The sequence below is a fragment of the Rattus norvegicus genome, chromosome 15 (assembly GCF_021556685.1).
Source record: "Rattus norvegicus strain SHRSP/BbbUtx chromosome 15, alternate assembly SHRSP_T2T, whole genome shotgun sequence".
Taxonomy (NCBI): Eukaryota; Metazoa; Chordata; class Mammalia; order Rodentia; family Muridae; genus Rattus; species Rattus norvegicus.
Genome location: NC_141548.1, coordinates 80,158,426 through 80,175,975, shown reverse-complemented (window position 1 = coordinate 80,175,975; position 17,550 = coordinate 80,158,426). Strand labels below are relative to the sequence as shown.

The following is a 17,550-nucleotide window of genomic DNA, read 5'->3' as shown; positions in this document are numbered from 1 at the left end:
ATATGTTAAATCTCAATCCACAATATGCCCCCACAGTAAACGCAGAGTCAATTAAATAATGATATAAGCCGCCAAATAAATAACATAAGTTGACCTACAAAAATCCATCCCTTAAGAAATATTTATGAGTTCCTGCGAGTTTCCTCCTACTGTGAACATCAGGGCTCTGACTTCCGTCTCCTGGCCACCTCCCTTGCCCCATGGCCCCGAAGCGGCAATCTGCGATCCCGCCTCAGCCCAAGAAACCCAGACCCATTGCTGCCCCGAAGTTGGAGGACAAGTTGGCCTCTCCCAGCCTGCCGAAGGGAGAAAAAGAACAGCAAGAAACTATTGACCATATTGATGAAGTACAAAATGAAATGGACAGACTTAATGAACAAGCCAGTGAGGAAATTTTGAAAGTAGAACAAAAATATAACAGACTCTGCCAACCATTTTTTTTTTCAGAAGAGGTCAGAATTGATCGCCAAAATCCCAAATTTTTGGGTAACAACATTTGTCAACCATCCACAAGTGTCTGCACCGCGTGGGGAGGAAGACGAGGAGGCCCTGCATTATTTGACCAGAGTTGAAGTGACAGAATTTGGAGACATTAAATCAGGTTACAGAATAGATTTTTATTTTGATGAAAATCCTTACTTTGAAAATAAAGTTCTCTCCAAAGAATTTCATCTGAATGAGAGCGGTGACCCGTCTTCAAAGTCCACCGAAATCAAATGGAAATCTGGGAAGGATTTGACAAAATGCTCAAGTCAAACGCCGAATAAGGCCAGCAGGAAGAGGCAGCGTGAAAAGCCAGAGAGCTCCTTTCCCTGGTTTACTGACCGTTCTGACGCAGGTGCTGACGAGTTAGGAGAGGTCGTCAAGGATAATATTTGGCCAAACCCCTTGCGGTCCTATTTGGTTCCCGATATGGATGATGAAGGAGAGGCAGAGGATGATGATGATGACGACGACGAAGAAGAACCGTTGGAAGATATTGATGAAGGAGACAGGGATGAAGGTGAAGAAGATGACGATGAGGAGGAAGGGGAGGAAGGAAGACGAAGGCGAGGATGACTAGCACAGAAGACCGATGGATCCAACCTTCTTTTTCATTTTCTTTTTATTTTCTAAGTTTCTCCAGTCCCTGGGAGCAAGTTTCAGTCCTTTCCTCCCTGTCCCTCTGTGCTCGGTCGCCCTGTTTTTGAGGTCTCAACATCATGGTTCTCAACTAATTTGGGGAAAAATATCTTGAGCAAACTACAACAGGAAAAGAATCTTCGCGTTTCTGTTCTGAGTTCATTTTTATCCTTGTCTCAATCTGTGGATTCAACACCACCACCATGCTCTGTGGGAAGAAAGAAAAGCTCTTCAGTTCCCTCGGCTCTGCTGGAGGCTGGAGGGGGCCAGGCCCCTGTGTAGTCGTGCATAGAATTCTAGCTTTTTCTTTTCTCTGTATATTGGGCTCAGAGATTACACTGTGTCTCTATGTGAACATAGACAGCATTTACCAAAATGTATCTGTCCACTTTCTCTTGTTTAATAAACAGGAAAAAAAAGAAAAAAATGGGTGGGGTATAGACAGTGAGCAAGGGTGGGATTGAGGTGGGGGGGGGTAGGTGGGCCTCTGACAACATGGCTTCTCCTTTGGCATGTTTCATTGTGACGTTTAACAGACATCCTTGCCGTTTAAGGTGACACTTAAAATTCTCTCTTCTTTTTTTTTATCTTTATTAACTTGGGTATTTCTTATTTACATTTCGATTGTTATTCCCTTTCCCGGTTTCCAGGCCATCATCCCCCTAAACCCTCCCCTTCCCCTTCTATATGGGTGTTCCCCTCCCAACCCTCCCCCCATTGCCGCCCTCCCCCCACCAGTCTAGTTCACTGGGGGTTCAGTCTTAGCAGGACCCAGGGCTTCCCCTTCCACTGGTGCTCTTACTAGGATATTCATTGCTACCTATGAGGTCAGAGTCCAGGGTCAGTCCATGTATAGTCTTTAGGTAGTGGCTTAGTCCCTGGAAGCTCTGGTTGCTTGGCATTGTTGTTCATATGGGGTCTCGAGCCCCTTCAAGCTCTTCCACTAAAATTCTCTCCTGATGAAGACCTGAGCCCTGCCACTGGATGGCAGAATCAGCAGAAGCTGTAGGATTTTATTTGGAGTTGGCATTCTCTGTTGTAATTTTTATCTTTAATTTTTTTCTTTTTCTTTCTTTGTCTTATTTTTCTTTTTTGATTTTCACTGGAAGGAAAAAAGAAATGTTGACATGTACAAGTTGCTTTGTTACAATAAAATCAATGTGAATACAAAGGAAAAAAGAAATATTTATAATTACCTCTGGCCATTTAAGGCCACACAGATCTGGGTCATCCTCCTCTGCCGCCATCTTGGTTCTCTTTCTCTGTTTCTCTTCTCCCTCACCTTATAAAAACTTTGTCTCTGCTCTACTTTTTACTTTATTTACAATTACAGGCCTTGCCTGAACTTGTGCCAGCCCTCACCTGAATATAGACATCAATCTACAGGCTTCTCTAGGCTTCTTACTGAATGGTTCTCCTTTGAAAAACTGTCTCTGAGTTCCACAACCAGAACTGCATTGACTACATTGCCTCAACTCAATGGTACTGCACTCACTGGACTGTCCTCTCCCCGACTCTGCACTGTTCTTTTACGTCTCCCTCTTTCCTGTTTTGTGAGAATCCTATCTCTGAGTCTGACTAATTAGGTCAAATATTTCTCTCATTAATCACTTTGCTCCTCAGTTAGACATCGCTTTGAAACATGGCTGCTTCCTTCTATTAACTAATTTTACCTTCGTTGCATGGGATTAAAAGTGTGTATTAAAGGTCCGTCTGTATTACATTCAGAGGGATTAAAAGTGTTTTAGTCCAGCCAGATAATACAGACCTCGAATGTCCGGATGGGATTCCATGCCAGAGTAGCCATGCTGCTGTATTAAAACTCCTACAGGCATCCCTTGAAAGACCTGTCTACAAGGCTGACAATGGCTAGTAGCTAAGAATTTCGATTTGGGAAAATTTTTTTCATCAACTAGAAAGTGTGACCTCCCTGTGTCTTTATTGTATAAGCCATGTAGTCTATGCTGCCAAAGATTATCATTCGGGATTCTAAATTTTAGATACCTGCCAGACAGGTATCTATGATCAATCTCTATGATTGATCCTAAAGAACTCAAGAGATTAAGGTACAATTGATTTATCTTATCTCATTTTATGTCATACCCATTTGAATTTTGTGAGAAATATCACTTCATTCACATTTCAACTAAAGACCCTAACACTATGAACTGTCAAAAATAATTTTATCTACTCAGAGCCTCTGAATTTGAATATATATATTAATAAGGAAAGAGTGACATGACCAGTATGATGGAGTAAGCAATCTGTGACTACATCCTCCATACCAAAATATTTAGACACGGTTGACAGAATCTGGGAGACGTCAGGAATTAAGACTCTGTAGCCATCTCCTACAGCGTTACTCCATACACCGTCCCTTTGTCCTGGCCAACAATTCTAGGAGGAACATCCTGGAACATGCCGACACCAAAGGCCAGGGAATCAGGTGTTCAATCTCCTCTTTTCCTCCAGTTCTATAATCCTAACACAAACTGTGTAAAAACTACCTATTGCCATCCTGTTCCCATCCTCTGGGTTCTGCATAAATCCTAGTGGCACACTAGCTTTCCTCTTCTTTTGTGGAACCTCTCAGAACTCATCCCTCCTAACCCATCATAATCCCTTAGTGTCACCTGCCAATAACTAGAAATACTTTACTGGCGATCCCCAGTGACTCCTGGCAAGATGTAATTCCCTACTAGGGAACCCACAGTCACCATGTTGTCTAGATGTCCAGAGCAGGCAGCAGAAACTAAGGCACAGAACATACCCAAATGCAAATGATACAAAATAATATCTAAAATTACAGTCATCCCAAACTTACATGCCTAGATGCCAGCATCAAGGCATAATCAATAATAGCTAGAAAAATAGTTTTCTAGCAGAGCCCAGCAACCCTATGGAAGTGAGTCCTGAGAAATTAAACATAGGTTAAGCACATAATAATGACATTGAGATAACTCTTAATATGCTCAAAGACTTTAAAGAGGGTATGTATAAAGCAATTGGAGAAATCTATGATAAACAAACAGTAGGATTAAACAAACAACAACAACAACAACAAGGAAAAAGGTTTCAGATACTAAAAATAGAAATAGAATCACCAAAAAAAATCCCAAACTGAAGTAAACATAAAAATTTTAGAAACTCAAGCATGCACACAAAATATTTTCAACAAAATCATACAATAAATCATCTCAACCTAAAGGAGATATCTATGAAGATATGAGGAGAATACCAAACCCCAAATAGACTGGCCCAGAAAAGAAAGTCCCACAACACATAATAGGTCTAAACACTAAATTCATAGAACAAAGAAATAATATTAAAATCTACAAAGAAGAAGGAACAAACACCATAAAAACGGAGCTGTTAGAATAAAACATGATTTTTCAGTTCAGTCTCTGAAAGCCAAAAAGGTCCAGATGGATATTCTGCAAAATCTAAGAGACCACAGATAATATTGCAGAAAACTTACCCAGAAAAAATCTTAATCGTAGTAGATGGGAAAAAATGACAATCCATGCTAAAACCAAATTTAAGCAGTGTCTATCTGTAAATCCAGCTCTACAGATGGTTCTAGAACAAAAACTTCAACCTCAAGAGAACACAGAAAAAATAATTCAGACCAGAAAATCAAAAGAGAACTACAATTAAAACGAAGAAACAACAACAAAAACAATAAAGCAATTAAACAAACAGCGACAACAACAAAAATGAAAACCCACCATCACAACAAAAACAAAATAATGTGAATCAGCAAACATTGCTCTTGCTGTCAACCCCAATGATCTCAATTTCCTAATAAAAAGATACAGAATAGGAAACCAGCATCCATTCTTTTACTGTATCCAAGAAATACACCAGAACATCAAGAATAGACATCACTCCAGGATAAAATGATAGAAAAGATATTCCAAGCAAATAGACACAAAGAGCATGCAGGGGAGCCATTTTACTATCTGACAAAACTCATTTCAAGAGGTAGGAAAGGTCACTTCAGGCTTATCAAAGGGGAAATCCAACAATAATGCATTTCAATTTTTAACTTCTATGTCACAAACAAAAGGACTCACAAGTTCATTTTAGAAAATATCATTACTGCTTCTATCACATATTGGTGTTCACATAGTTATAGTGAGTTACTTTAATCCCCAACTCTTCACAAATAGTCAGATCATCCAGAAATATTTAACACAGAACTGCTTCAGTAAACTGATGTTATAAGCCAAATGAAGCCAATAGATACCTATGGAATACTACACACAAAAGCAAAGGTATATATCTTTTTCTCAACACATCACAGGACTTTCTCCAAAACTGATGACATAACTTTGTAAATAAAGGAAGTTTCAACAGATACAAGAAAATTGAAATAACTCTCTAACTGACCACCATGAATTAAAGTTGGATATTGACAACAGAAACAACAGAAAACCTACAAATTAATGCTAACCGAACAATTCACTACTGAATAACAAACAAATCAAGACAGAAATTTTAAAAAAGACTTTAGGATTGAATAAAAATAAAAACAAGATGCACAGATTTATAAAATGAAAAAGACTTTTCTTAGGCAAGTTCATAGTACTAAGTCCTAAGGCACATAAAAACAATTAAAGAGATTGAACACTCCTATCTTAAGAGTACTCCAGAAAACTCCAAAATTGAAAGAAGAAATAAAGCCCAAAAGAGTAGACAGCAAAAAATTATACTTCAATGTTGAAATCAGTAAGGTATAAACAGACAAACAGAAGCAAAAACAAAAGAAAGAATTTGTGGAGCCTGTATTGGGACTTAGAGAAACCAATTGACAAACCCTTAGCCAAATTATTTGAAGTGTAGAGAGTTGATTCAGTCTATTAAAATATAGGGACAAAAGAGGACCAGGCATACCAACTCAGACACTGAGGAAATCGAGAAAATAATACGGACATACTTAAATCTTGTCTTCTACAAAATTGGAAAATCTAGTGAAATGTATAACTTTCTCTAAATTTAGATAACCTATAAAAGTTAAATCAAGAATAAATAGTTCAAAACAGCCAATACTTATTCCTTAAATTATTCTACAAAACAAAAATAGGAGAAGTATTTTCGATTAATTTTTTATGGGCTACAGTTATTGGATACCTTAAACCACAAAAAAGATAGAACAAATACAGAGATTTCAGATCAATTTCCCTCATGAACATAGATGAACAAATTCTTTACAAAACATTTGCAAACCAAGAACAAGACTACATCAAGGACATCATCTGTTGTGACCAAATAAGCTTCATCATAGAGAGGTAGGGATGGTTCAATATTTGCAACCTGATAATTTTAATTGTTTCTGTCAGAGTGTGACAGTAGCAACCCTTATTAAGGAAAGCATTTAATTGGGCTGGTTTATAGGTCCAGAGGGTAACATGCACTGGAGAAGGAGCTGAGAGTTCTACATTCTCATTGGCCAGTGTCAGGAAGAGAGAGACACTGGGCTTGAGTTGAATTTTTCAAACCCAAGAGCCATCTCCCAGTAATATATGTTCTCCAAAAAGGCCACACCTATTCTAACAAGGCTACTCCTCCTAATTCTCCCCAATTACTGCCACTCTGTAATGATCATTTATTTAAATTATGAGCCTATAGGATCCATTTCTATTCAAATGACCACATTTCACTTCCTGGCCTCCAAAAGCATGTAGGCGTATCCTGAGGTAAAAATGCATTCAAGCCAACTTCAAAAGTCTTCATAGTCTATAAGATTCCCAACATTATTCTTAAAGTCCAAAGTTCAAAGTCTCTTCTGACACTCAAGGCAATATCTTAACTGTAAATTAAAAATTAATGAGGCAGATCATGCACTTCCAATATAGTGTCACAATACACACACTACTGTTCCAAAACAGAGGAAAGGGAACATACTGAGGAAATATTAGACAAAAGCAAGACCTAAAACCAGCATGATTAACTCCAATCTCTGCACCTACATGTCTCATGACAAGGGGCTCTTCAAATCTCCAACTCCTTTCAGCTTTGTTTATGGAAACACACTTCTCTCTCTAGACTGGCTCTGTCAGAGTCCAGGACTCACCCCCACAAACCACTCAGTCACCTATCTCAGTCTAACATGGATAGTTTATTGAACACATATCCTCCCAGACGAATCAATCAAGGATGCAGGTCAGACTGAAGAGCTGAGACTGCAACCCTGACGTTTCCCAGCAACAGCTTCTAAAGGCAAAAACTACTAACACTCATAGCAACCATAAAAGCTCTCACACACCCACAGGTGCAGGATGTGCTGTCAGGCAGATGTAATGGTTGATTTGGGTCAAAGCTTATTGTCACTAACCATATATACAAAGTAGTTCTAACTGACCTCTATTGTGATTGGCTCTAAAGGAGTGCAAGGGTCTGGGAAATTTCCAAGAACACCGAACCATAGAAATTAACAGGATATGGTTACTGATTACCTTGGACACAAGAAAGGTCCTTTGTAACCATGTAAGATGGCTGGCTATAGGCATAAAACAAAATGACTGCAGTAATGGCAGAAAGGCGGGGCTACCTAGGTCTTAACTGTTCCTCACCTGGTCTGCAGTTTTCCTCTCCAAGTGTCCCATGCTCTGCTATCTCCAACATCTTGGGCTTTCAAACAACATCCAGGCTTCATCTTCACAACTTCAATCAAAGGCCTCTAAGGGCCTCTGTTCAAGGACACTCCTGATGTGTGAGTAGCATCCCTGGCTTTTCTTAGTCACGGAAGTAGATTCCATAACCCTTTAGTCTATGCTTGAGTTGAAATTCAGAACCTGTTCACCAAAGCTCCCAAGTTCATGTAGCTTTCTGGGACTGAAACATGACCTACTCATTCAAATACATTTTCACCAACTTTCATTTTTGCCCAAGTTAGACCAGACCTACCTTAAACTAGGAGATGCTCCTGCCTCTGCTCCCCATGTGCTAGGATTAAACGTGTGCGCCATCATACCTGGCCTGAAACTTTACTTCCTTTCTACAAGTTGGAAGCTTAGCGGGGTGGGGTCTCGCCCTGAGGCCACCACTCCCTTTATTCCATTTATCATCAGTTTTCCTTTAACATTCTATATTCTTTTCATTGGACTTGACTCCGTTAAGATTACTGGTGCTTGTTTTCTCTGCAAACCGTACATTTTGTATTTTTTTCAAGTTTAGCATGCTTCTTTATGTTATAGGTTTGCTTAAGTATGACCGCCAATTACAAATAATGAAGTAAATACTAGGCTGTCTAGAACTCTTCTCTGACAAAGTTATTAATCCATAACTCTTAGCCTCAGGCAGATTTTCTTATAAGGTCAAAAAACAGCCACATTCTTTGCCAAAATGTCACAAAAAATGGTTTGCAGGTCACCTAATAATACTCTTCTCTGAAATCCAGGCCCCTACATCAATCATCAACCTGAATGAAAAGAAATTTCATTCTAAAATTTCTACTAAAATTAAGAATAAGACAAGGTTGTCTTCTCCATACCTAATCAATACAGCATTTGGAATCTTAGCTAGAGCAATAAGGCAACTGAAAACAACCAATGGGAAAAAAAAATAAAAAAGGAAGAAGTCAGAGTAATTTTATATGCAGGTGATATGATCGCACATTTAAATGACCTTTTAAGTATCTGTCTGAAAAACTCCTATAGCTGATAAACACTCTTACCAAACGCAAAGTTAATACACAAAACTCAGTAGCCTTCCCATATACAAACAGCAAGTGGACTACAAAAGAAATCAGGGAAGCAGTATCTTTCACTGAAGTCTCCAAACTAAATGAATAAATTGTCTTGGAATAATTCTAACAAGGCAGGTAAAAGACTTGTATAATAAAACATCTAAGACAATGATGATAGATCCTGGGAAAGATACCAGAAGATGGGAACAGCATCCCGTGCTAAATCATTGGTAGGAATAATATAGAAAAATTTGACATCCTACTGAAAGCAATCAACAGATTTGATGCAATCTTGATTAAACAAATTTCTAACATACTTCTTCATAGAAATTGAAAGGACAAGTTCAGTATCCTATGGAAACACATACAAACACACACACACACAGAGAGAGAGAGAGAGAAAGAGAGAGAGAGAGAGAGAGAGAGAGAGAGAGAGAGAGAGAACACAAATGAAAAGCAAGATTAAGAAAACATCTGGAAAACAGAAAATAATCCAGAATAAAAACCTGCTAGAGGTCTCACTATTTCTCATCTCAAATTGCACTGCAGAGATATACTAATAAAAGAAGTGTGATATTGATACAAAAACACTTTTCTTATTGGCATATAATTAAAGAAGCAAAAATAATTCTACAACCCACAAGCACCTAACTTTTGATTAAGAATTTAGAAATAAACCCTGGATAAAAGATAGCATCACCGAGGAATGATAGTGCTGAAACTGAATAGCTAATGTAGAAGAATGAAAACAGAGCCATACTTACATTCCTGAACAAAACTCAATGGCTAGTGGACCAAGGATATCAATTCTCACAGTCCATGGAGCCAAAGGAAGAAAAAGTCATAAATAGTCTTGAACTCTTTGGAGCATGAATGGACTTTCTGTACAGAATTCGGGTAGCACAGGTACTAAGACCACCAATTAATAAATGGGACATCATGGAACCGAAAATCTTCAGCAAGACAAAGTTACTATCACTTAGACAAAATGCAAAGCAAAAGAATGGAGATGATTCTTAATAACTACATATCCAATAGAGGGCTGGTATGTAAAGTATATAAAATGAACTCCAGAAACTAGATATCATGAACAGAAACATCCCAATTAAAAAATAGAATACAGCTCTAAAGAGAGAATTCTCAGAAGAGGAAACAAACAAACAAAAAAGGTTAAGAAACAAATATTTAATATCTTTAGTGGTCAGGAAAATTTCATTTTACACCAGTCGAAATGGCCAAAATCAATAGATTGAGTGACAGCTCATGCTGGCAGTGGTGTGGAGTAAATGTGCACTCATTCATTGCTGGGTAGGAGAAGGTAGGTAGTGAAAATGTGTATAGTTACTATGGAAATCATAGTGGCAGATTCTTAGAAAGTTAGGAGTAGATCTACCTCAAAATCTAGGTATATCACTTTTCGAATCCTATGCTGAAAGCATGTATCAAACTGAGACAAGGACAGTCACTCAACTATTTTCATTGCTGTTTTCCTCATAATAGCCAGAAATTGGAAGCAGCCTATCAATGGATGAATACATAAAGAAAATGTGTTTGTTTACATAATGGATTATTGCTCAGCCTTTAAATAACACAAAATCTTGAAATTCACATATAAATAGATTGGCTACAAAAAAAAACAAATGAAAACAACAAACAAATAAACACATTTCTGAGTGAGGTAACCTAGACTCAGAAAGAGAAATATGGTGTGTATTTGCTTGTATGTAGATGTCCTTTAAATGTAAATGTTTGCTGTTCAGACTTTAATAATTAGGGTACAATTCATGTAACCATGTAGGTCAGGTACAGAGTCAGGGACTATGCAGGAGGGATGGGGAAAGAAAGTAGGTATTTATAGATGGAGGAGGATCTAAACTGAGAGGAACAAATGGGGAGCGGAAGTGAAGAGGAGGGCGAATGGAAGGAACAAGGGGAGAGACAGGTAAACATAAGGACTGAGTAAAGGGTCACGTAGAAACTTAATACTGTAGAAGATTCCTAACATTAAACAAAGGTCCCAGTACAGGAAATGAGTTAAATCTCATTGTGCTACTGCCAAAATGGTCCTATGGGAACACCCAAGCAATCTGGACTGTCACCCGGGTCGCTGGTGGCTCACCGCAGACGGCAGTTGAGGCTCTCTTGCTGAAAACAACACCTACGAAAATCGTTGAACACTGAGAATTCCAGCAGCTGACTACCTGGAACCTTTACTCGTACTGACTGGTGTTCCTGGTACTTGAAGCTACTCTGTATAATAACACAGGAGAGAGGTAAACACAAGCACAGATACAAGCTGCTTGATCTACAAGGATTACTTTCCTTGTAAGATGAGCTAGTTCAATAGTGGCAAAAACGAGAGCAAGCCTGAGACAAACCCAGTCTGGTGCCACACTAGCCCACCTGGCAGACAATACCCAAGATGACCCAAGCTCAATGCAACACAGCATAGGCAGGGCATAGCACTCCTGAGATGAACCCGATACCCAGAGGTCCTGGGCCCCTCTATGATGATCAATATATGGTAGAGAGGTGGAAGAGAAAGCAAAGCATGTGGATGTGTACACAATGAAGAGAGGCGGAACTGAAAAGTCAAGGACAGCAAAGAACTGCCTGATATGAGTAACTAGCGATGCCACTTAAGGCCATGGTGAGGTCTGTGCTGTTAATGAGGGTCCTGCCTGGGTCTGTGACATCAAAGGTCAGACAGACATCTCTGCTCTGGCCTGCCACATGGGGCTATGTTGATGGCTGAGGACTGTGTAGTGCTGGCCCAACTCTTTGCCTAAGGATTGTGGGAGAGCTGGGCAGGAAGGCCTGAGAGCAGGAAAACAGGCCCCAGGAAGCACAGTACAGCTGGCCCTGGTTGTCAGGTTTGCAGTTAAGCTGGCTCCGAAGGCATGACAATGGTACAGCTGGCCTTGTCACGTGCCTGCCTCTTGGTGGCACAGGCAGGGGAGAGACTCATATAATCTGCAGCCGCAACATGGAGAGGTAGAGGAGACCACGAGAGTAGCTACACAGAAGTATAAGAGAAGGACTTCCTTTTGTCTGCAACCTGTTAATGTGAAGGCTAGCAACAGCAAATGTCCTGTGTAACTCTCAGAGCTTCTTGGTGAGGGTTAGTAGCCTAAGCTATCATCTTTCCCTGCATAAGGAACCTAAATCAACATATCGCTTACTCTATCACTCTAGCCTACTGCTGAGAGTGTCACAGAAGGTACATACAAAAACATTTTTGAGCAGAGAAATAGAAGTATCATAAAAGGTATTTCATGTAAATTTGTCATGCTACTGCTGTTCAATGTAAGTTCCCTGAATGTTTTAGCTATTCTTGTCTAATAAAATAATGCTTATTACTAACTCAGGAATTAGTATAAACTACAAGTAATATTAACACCTAATGGGATAGTATGCAAAGGGATGCATGTTTTTGAAAACTTGTGAATACTTTTGATAGGCATAATAATAAAGCTTTGAATAATCCTATGCCTAACCTCTACCATAAATATCAGCAGACATTACACATAAATCCCTATTGACTATGAATTCCTAAATAGAGCTTCAGCCTCTCCTAACAAGGTATACATCAAAAGCTTTGAAGTTTATTGAATCTGGGCAAAGTGCATTCCAGGCTTGTTGGCATACTGTACAACTTATATTCACATTATACTTTTTGGGATCTGTAATTTAAGCCTGATTGATTTTTTAAGCTGGTCTAGATCATACATTGCTCAATGAGTAGTCATATTTGTAGATGAGTCTGCATTAGATATATTATTTTCTTGGCCTTTGAACAAACACAAATCAATATTAGGACATAAACCTATTGAAAGTGTGCTCAGTGTTGTTCAGTCATCATGTGGAATGGAAATTTCATGCCTGCTTATCTTTACATTTTTGCTCAGAAGAAGCAGATGTTTGAAGCAATTGTTAAAATTATTTTTTTATATTTTGACAATATAATATAGTAACATCAGTGCCCCATTCCATTTCTACTTTCCAAATCTTTCCAAACCATCTTCTTGCTCTTTATCAAACTTAAAGCCTTTGAAAAACTGTTGTTACACACATACACACACACACACACACACACACACACACACACTCAAAAATATGCAAGTATAATCTGATCAGTTTGTATAATGTCATTGCATGCATGTTTTCTATTTCTGTGTAACCGTGACTGACCTTGAGCTCAATAACATAGCCTAGGCTTTTCTCAAGGTTAAGACTGTCCTGTATTCCACTGCTAAGAACTGTAATCACAAGTGCTTTGATGCCCAGTGTAACATCTTTTCCTGCATTCTAAACTGAATACAAATTTTACGAATATGGGGATATATGATAGCTATTTCATATGCATGCCTAGTTACAGAAAGAGCATAGAAATATCTGTTTAGGGGCTGGGGATTTAGCTCAGTGGTAGAGCGCTTACCTAGGAAGCGCAAGGCACTGGGTTCGGTCCCCAGCTCCGAAAAAAACAAAAAAACAAACAAAAAAAAAACAACAAAAAAAGAAATATCTGTTTAAAAATTATTTTTTAAATATTTGAAATTATTATAAGATGATAACTTATATTTCAACTGTGAAATTCTGTAGTTCATTTAACTCTGCAAACTCAGGTACACCAGGAATAACTTTCAGGAGAAAAACACTTCAATAGAGAAGCAATCACAGAAACTAACTTTATGCCAAGAAAGAATCTCAGGTTACTTACAATTAAGCCAAACCAACTTGAATTGCTTAATTTTTTTTCTGCTTTTTTGAGTCTTAGGTTAATTTTGGTTTACATGTTGCTAATATCTTTTGGTGATTAAAATATCAATTACTTTGTTTGATTTCTCCAGTAATATTTTTGAGAATATAGGTAAAATGTATCATGGATTAATTTCTCAAAGAAAGATGCTGATGAAGAAATTTGTATGTAGGGTGTTTATTGGGACATGTCTCTTGAAACATCATGGAAGTTGGATTGAAAAAAAATGAGGGGGTTGAAATTATGTGTTATAAGAAATACCCTAGTTGATTCTATGTGGTATATGAAGGCACATTCCTACATGATGTGTAAATCTTTAGATGTATCGTAATTCAAGGAAGATAATAAAAATTAGGGTACAAAACACAAAAACACTGGGAAATATCTTCAAGAGGATATGGTTGACAAAACCCAGGATCCATCATATTATGAAAATTAGTTATAAATTCTGTAATTACACTGTGCAGATTTGTACTCCAGATCACTATCACAGTATAATGCCTATGTAATACCAGGCACTAGTGGGCATTTTTACACACATCTACCTTTACTCCTCCTTGCTTTTCTGTTTTTTTATACACATTCTTTGATTTTACTCTTTTGTCTACAGCTGTCCCTAGGTAATCTTTTTCACAATGAATCAAATACCTCAGAAGTGCCCTACTATTTGCTGACTCTACATCTTACTCTTCCTATCCTATTTGCTTCTTATTCTGATTAATATGCCCTAAAAGAATATTATCACATTATACTCTCACTGTTCAAATTGTGAACAATTATCTTTTTGCTGAACCTATTATGATCAGGTCTATATAAATAACTACCTTTACATCTGTGATAAGGCCAAGTGAATAAGATCACAGAGCATACAACATGGTGCTTTTGCCTGTAAGGATCATCCTCAAATAAAGACTCCAGGCAAGGTAAACAATATTTTGCTTGGCAGGGGTCAACTTAAACAAGAAATTTTGTTTAGTCTGTTAATACATTTTCAAAGGGGGACTCTTTTGAAATTATTTTGACTTCCATAAATATTTGATACTTCAGGGGTTCTCAATTTCATTCTGCATCAAAATATCCTATATAGGTAACTTCAAACATAGATTTCTTGCCAGCAATAACAACAAAACCACACTGGTCAGTTCCGTATGTATGTGTGTGTGTGTGTTTTTACATGTGTTTGTCTATGTCTATGTGTATATTGTTTTGTGGGTATCTCTGCATTTGTGTTTCAAAGAGAAAATTGGATATTTTAAAAAATGTTAGGATTAACAGAGTTGATTCCAAGTTTAATTTTTAAGAACAGTTCCGGAATGATTCTGTGAAAATGGATCCCTGAAGGGGATCCCTTTTATAATTGAGAATTAGAGACTTTGTCTTGGATAAAGCATAAGACGATTATTAAAACACACACAAAATTTACATCTCATATTGTAAAACTTGAGTCTCAGTTCTATCTAGATAAATTAATTAGAAAATCATTAAACTTGTTCAAATTCTCAGGTTGTTTGGCTTCTGGTGTTGAATTACTATCTTGAAAGCAAAATTATCTGAAACATTTCAAACTAAAACCTCTACTACATTCATTTCTATATTTAATTCTTCAGTTAATTATTTCTTCAAGGAAGCAAAGTTTAAAGTTTATTTCAACATTTTGCTCATAAGAGTATCATGTTATGAGACATCTCTATATTTGTGTATTCCTTTCAGTCCTTTTTGAGAAGTTGGCTTTCAGCATAGAGAATCAATTTTTCTACCAGTACCATAGCTCACTTACACACCAGACTACATAAAACATTGTGCTTATCTCTCTGGACCATGCATAGTTACTAATTTGTTCTACTGAATTCTGAGTAACGTGCATCATTTAGAAAGAGTGCAAGATTCTACTATATCCAGCATGGAGAGTAACTTAGTGACAAGCTGGTCGTTCCGTTGTTAAATTTGACTTGAGATATCTCCCAGTACTTTCATAGTTGAGCTGTACAAACAGCACCATGCACCAAGGTAATGTTGCTAATGGCCCAAGTATCTTAAATTCTGTATATAATAGAGATAAGTACTTTCCGATGTGTGTCCTGAATTACATTGGTTTTTATCTCTCCCCACATATGCTACTGAGCACAGTAAAGATGTTAGAAAAATAAATCTGTAGAGTTAGATCCTATGGGATGATTAGCATAAGGGAAATCTACTGTTGTGAACGCAGACAAAACCTAGCTTTTCTGAGCACAATGAGTGTGATTGGCATAACTATTTGACCCCTGGTTTGGCAGGGGCGATCCTAGTGGTTTCATTCTTCCTCTGGAATCATAGTGTGAAATGAATGCAAAAACGCTCCCTTTCTAACTTCTTCGCCCCTTTATTCCTTAGCTTAAGGCGCTTTCACAGTTTGTCCTATGACCCCGGTTCTGAGATAAAGGAGCAAATGTTGCCATTGGAAACTTTAGTTGGGCTCATTTACTTTCTACAAAGTCCCTTGCAGAATCAAGAGAGAAATGCACATTGCAAGTGCTTTTACAAAGATTAACCAAATGTTTAAAACTCATTTCATGAAGAAAATTTGTAGATTAAACATCCAATCTTTTCAGACTTAGTAAAAAAGGTATTTAAACATGTAAGTGATATGTCACCTATTTAGAGAACATAAAACCAACAGAGAGTAAATTCACATGTACATAGGCTCTGTTGTATTTTGTCTTAGGTAGAGTCATCCCTGTGACTCAGTATCAAGTCACAACTATCACAGCTTGTACTTCTCAACAAATAACTTACAGAAATGGCTGCAGTGAATATTTAAAATATATTCAATAGTTTCTATATACCAGACCTTGCTCTAAATGCTTTATAATAATTTCCTTTATTCTATGTCCTTTTAGGTGTAGATAAATTGTAAGAATTCTTGACTTCCAAGAAGATGAATCCTTCCAATTATGTCATGTTCCTTGGCCATAATTTCCTCCTCCACATTTCATGCTCTCCTCCTCCGTCTCTATTCACTGGTATGCGTCTATTCTCCATTCTTGCTTCTGCTTTCATATGCATATGTGTTTATGAATGGTTGGATGGATGGATGGACAGACAGATATGGTTCCTATGTGTTCATCAATTGTAGGATCTACAAATAAGAGAAGAAAATGCAGAACAATAAGCTTTTGTACTCCTCACGGGAACACAGGGAGGTGAAGTTTCCAAGATCTCACGAGCAATCTAAGTTGAGTTTAAAGCCAAATGGTCTGACCTCAATGTCTATTACTCTAACCACTGCCTTTGCGAGATGTGACAAGACAAGTGATCTCATTTAAAAGATGACTGGATATTTCAAAAGTGGATTTGAACTCAGTTTACACAGACAAAGGCATATTCCTGAGTGATTGAGATCCTTCTACTTCTACTAGGTCTCATTTCTCTATGGGTAAGTTAAAGGCATCATTTCACATTTTCATGACTTAAGAGATCTCTTTTTCAATTTTTTTTCTAGAATCTCTTTTACTTTCCATTTATCTACTCTATAAAATAGGTCATCTTGAATGTTAAAATCACTGGAACTAAAACTCTCTGAGCAAAACAATTCCCTATCTTTCTACTATTACTTTTAAAAGGAGAAATGAAATCTTTTCATTCTGAATTACATTTCTTTCATTATTTATCTTACAGAATTTTAATTTATAGATTTGGTATTTATTTATTGTTTTATTTTTTAATTTTGTTATTTGGATATCTTCTTTATTTACATTTCAAATGTTTTACTGCTTCCCGGTTTCCCATCCAGAAACTCCCCATCAGATCCTCCCAATCCCTGCCACTATGAGGGTGCTCCCCCAACCACAGACTCTTTACCTGCCTCCACCACACCCTGGCATCATTCCCCTGCACTGGATCATCAAGAGTTCACTGGACTAAGGGCCTCTCCTCCACTTGATTTCCAACAAGGCCCATCCTCTGCTATATATGCAGCTGGAGCCATGGGTCACTCCAT

At 37.7% G+C, this 17,550-nt stretch overlaps 1 pseudogene across 1 annotated transcript; it reads left to right on the top strand.

The window, feature by feature from the left end:
* Positions 1–200: 200 nt before the first annotated feature.
* Positions 201–1,059, top strand: Setl1 (SET-like protein 1; annotated as a pseudogene). The gene has a single exon (NR_171897.1). The product of NR_171897.1 is annotated as an SET-like protein 1, transcript variant 1, non-coding (transcript).
* The last annotated feature ends 16,491 nt before the right edge of the window (positions 1,060–17,550 follow it).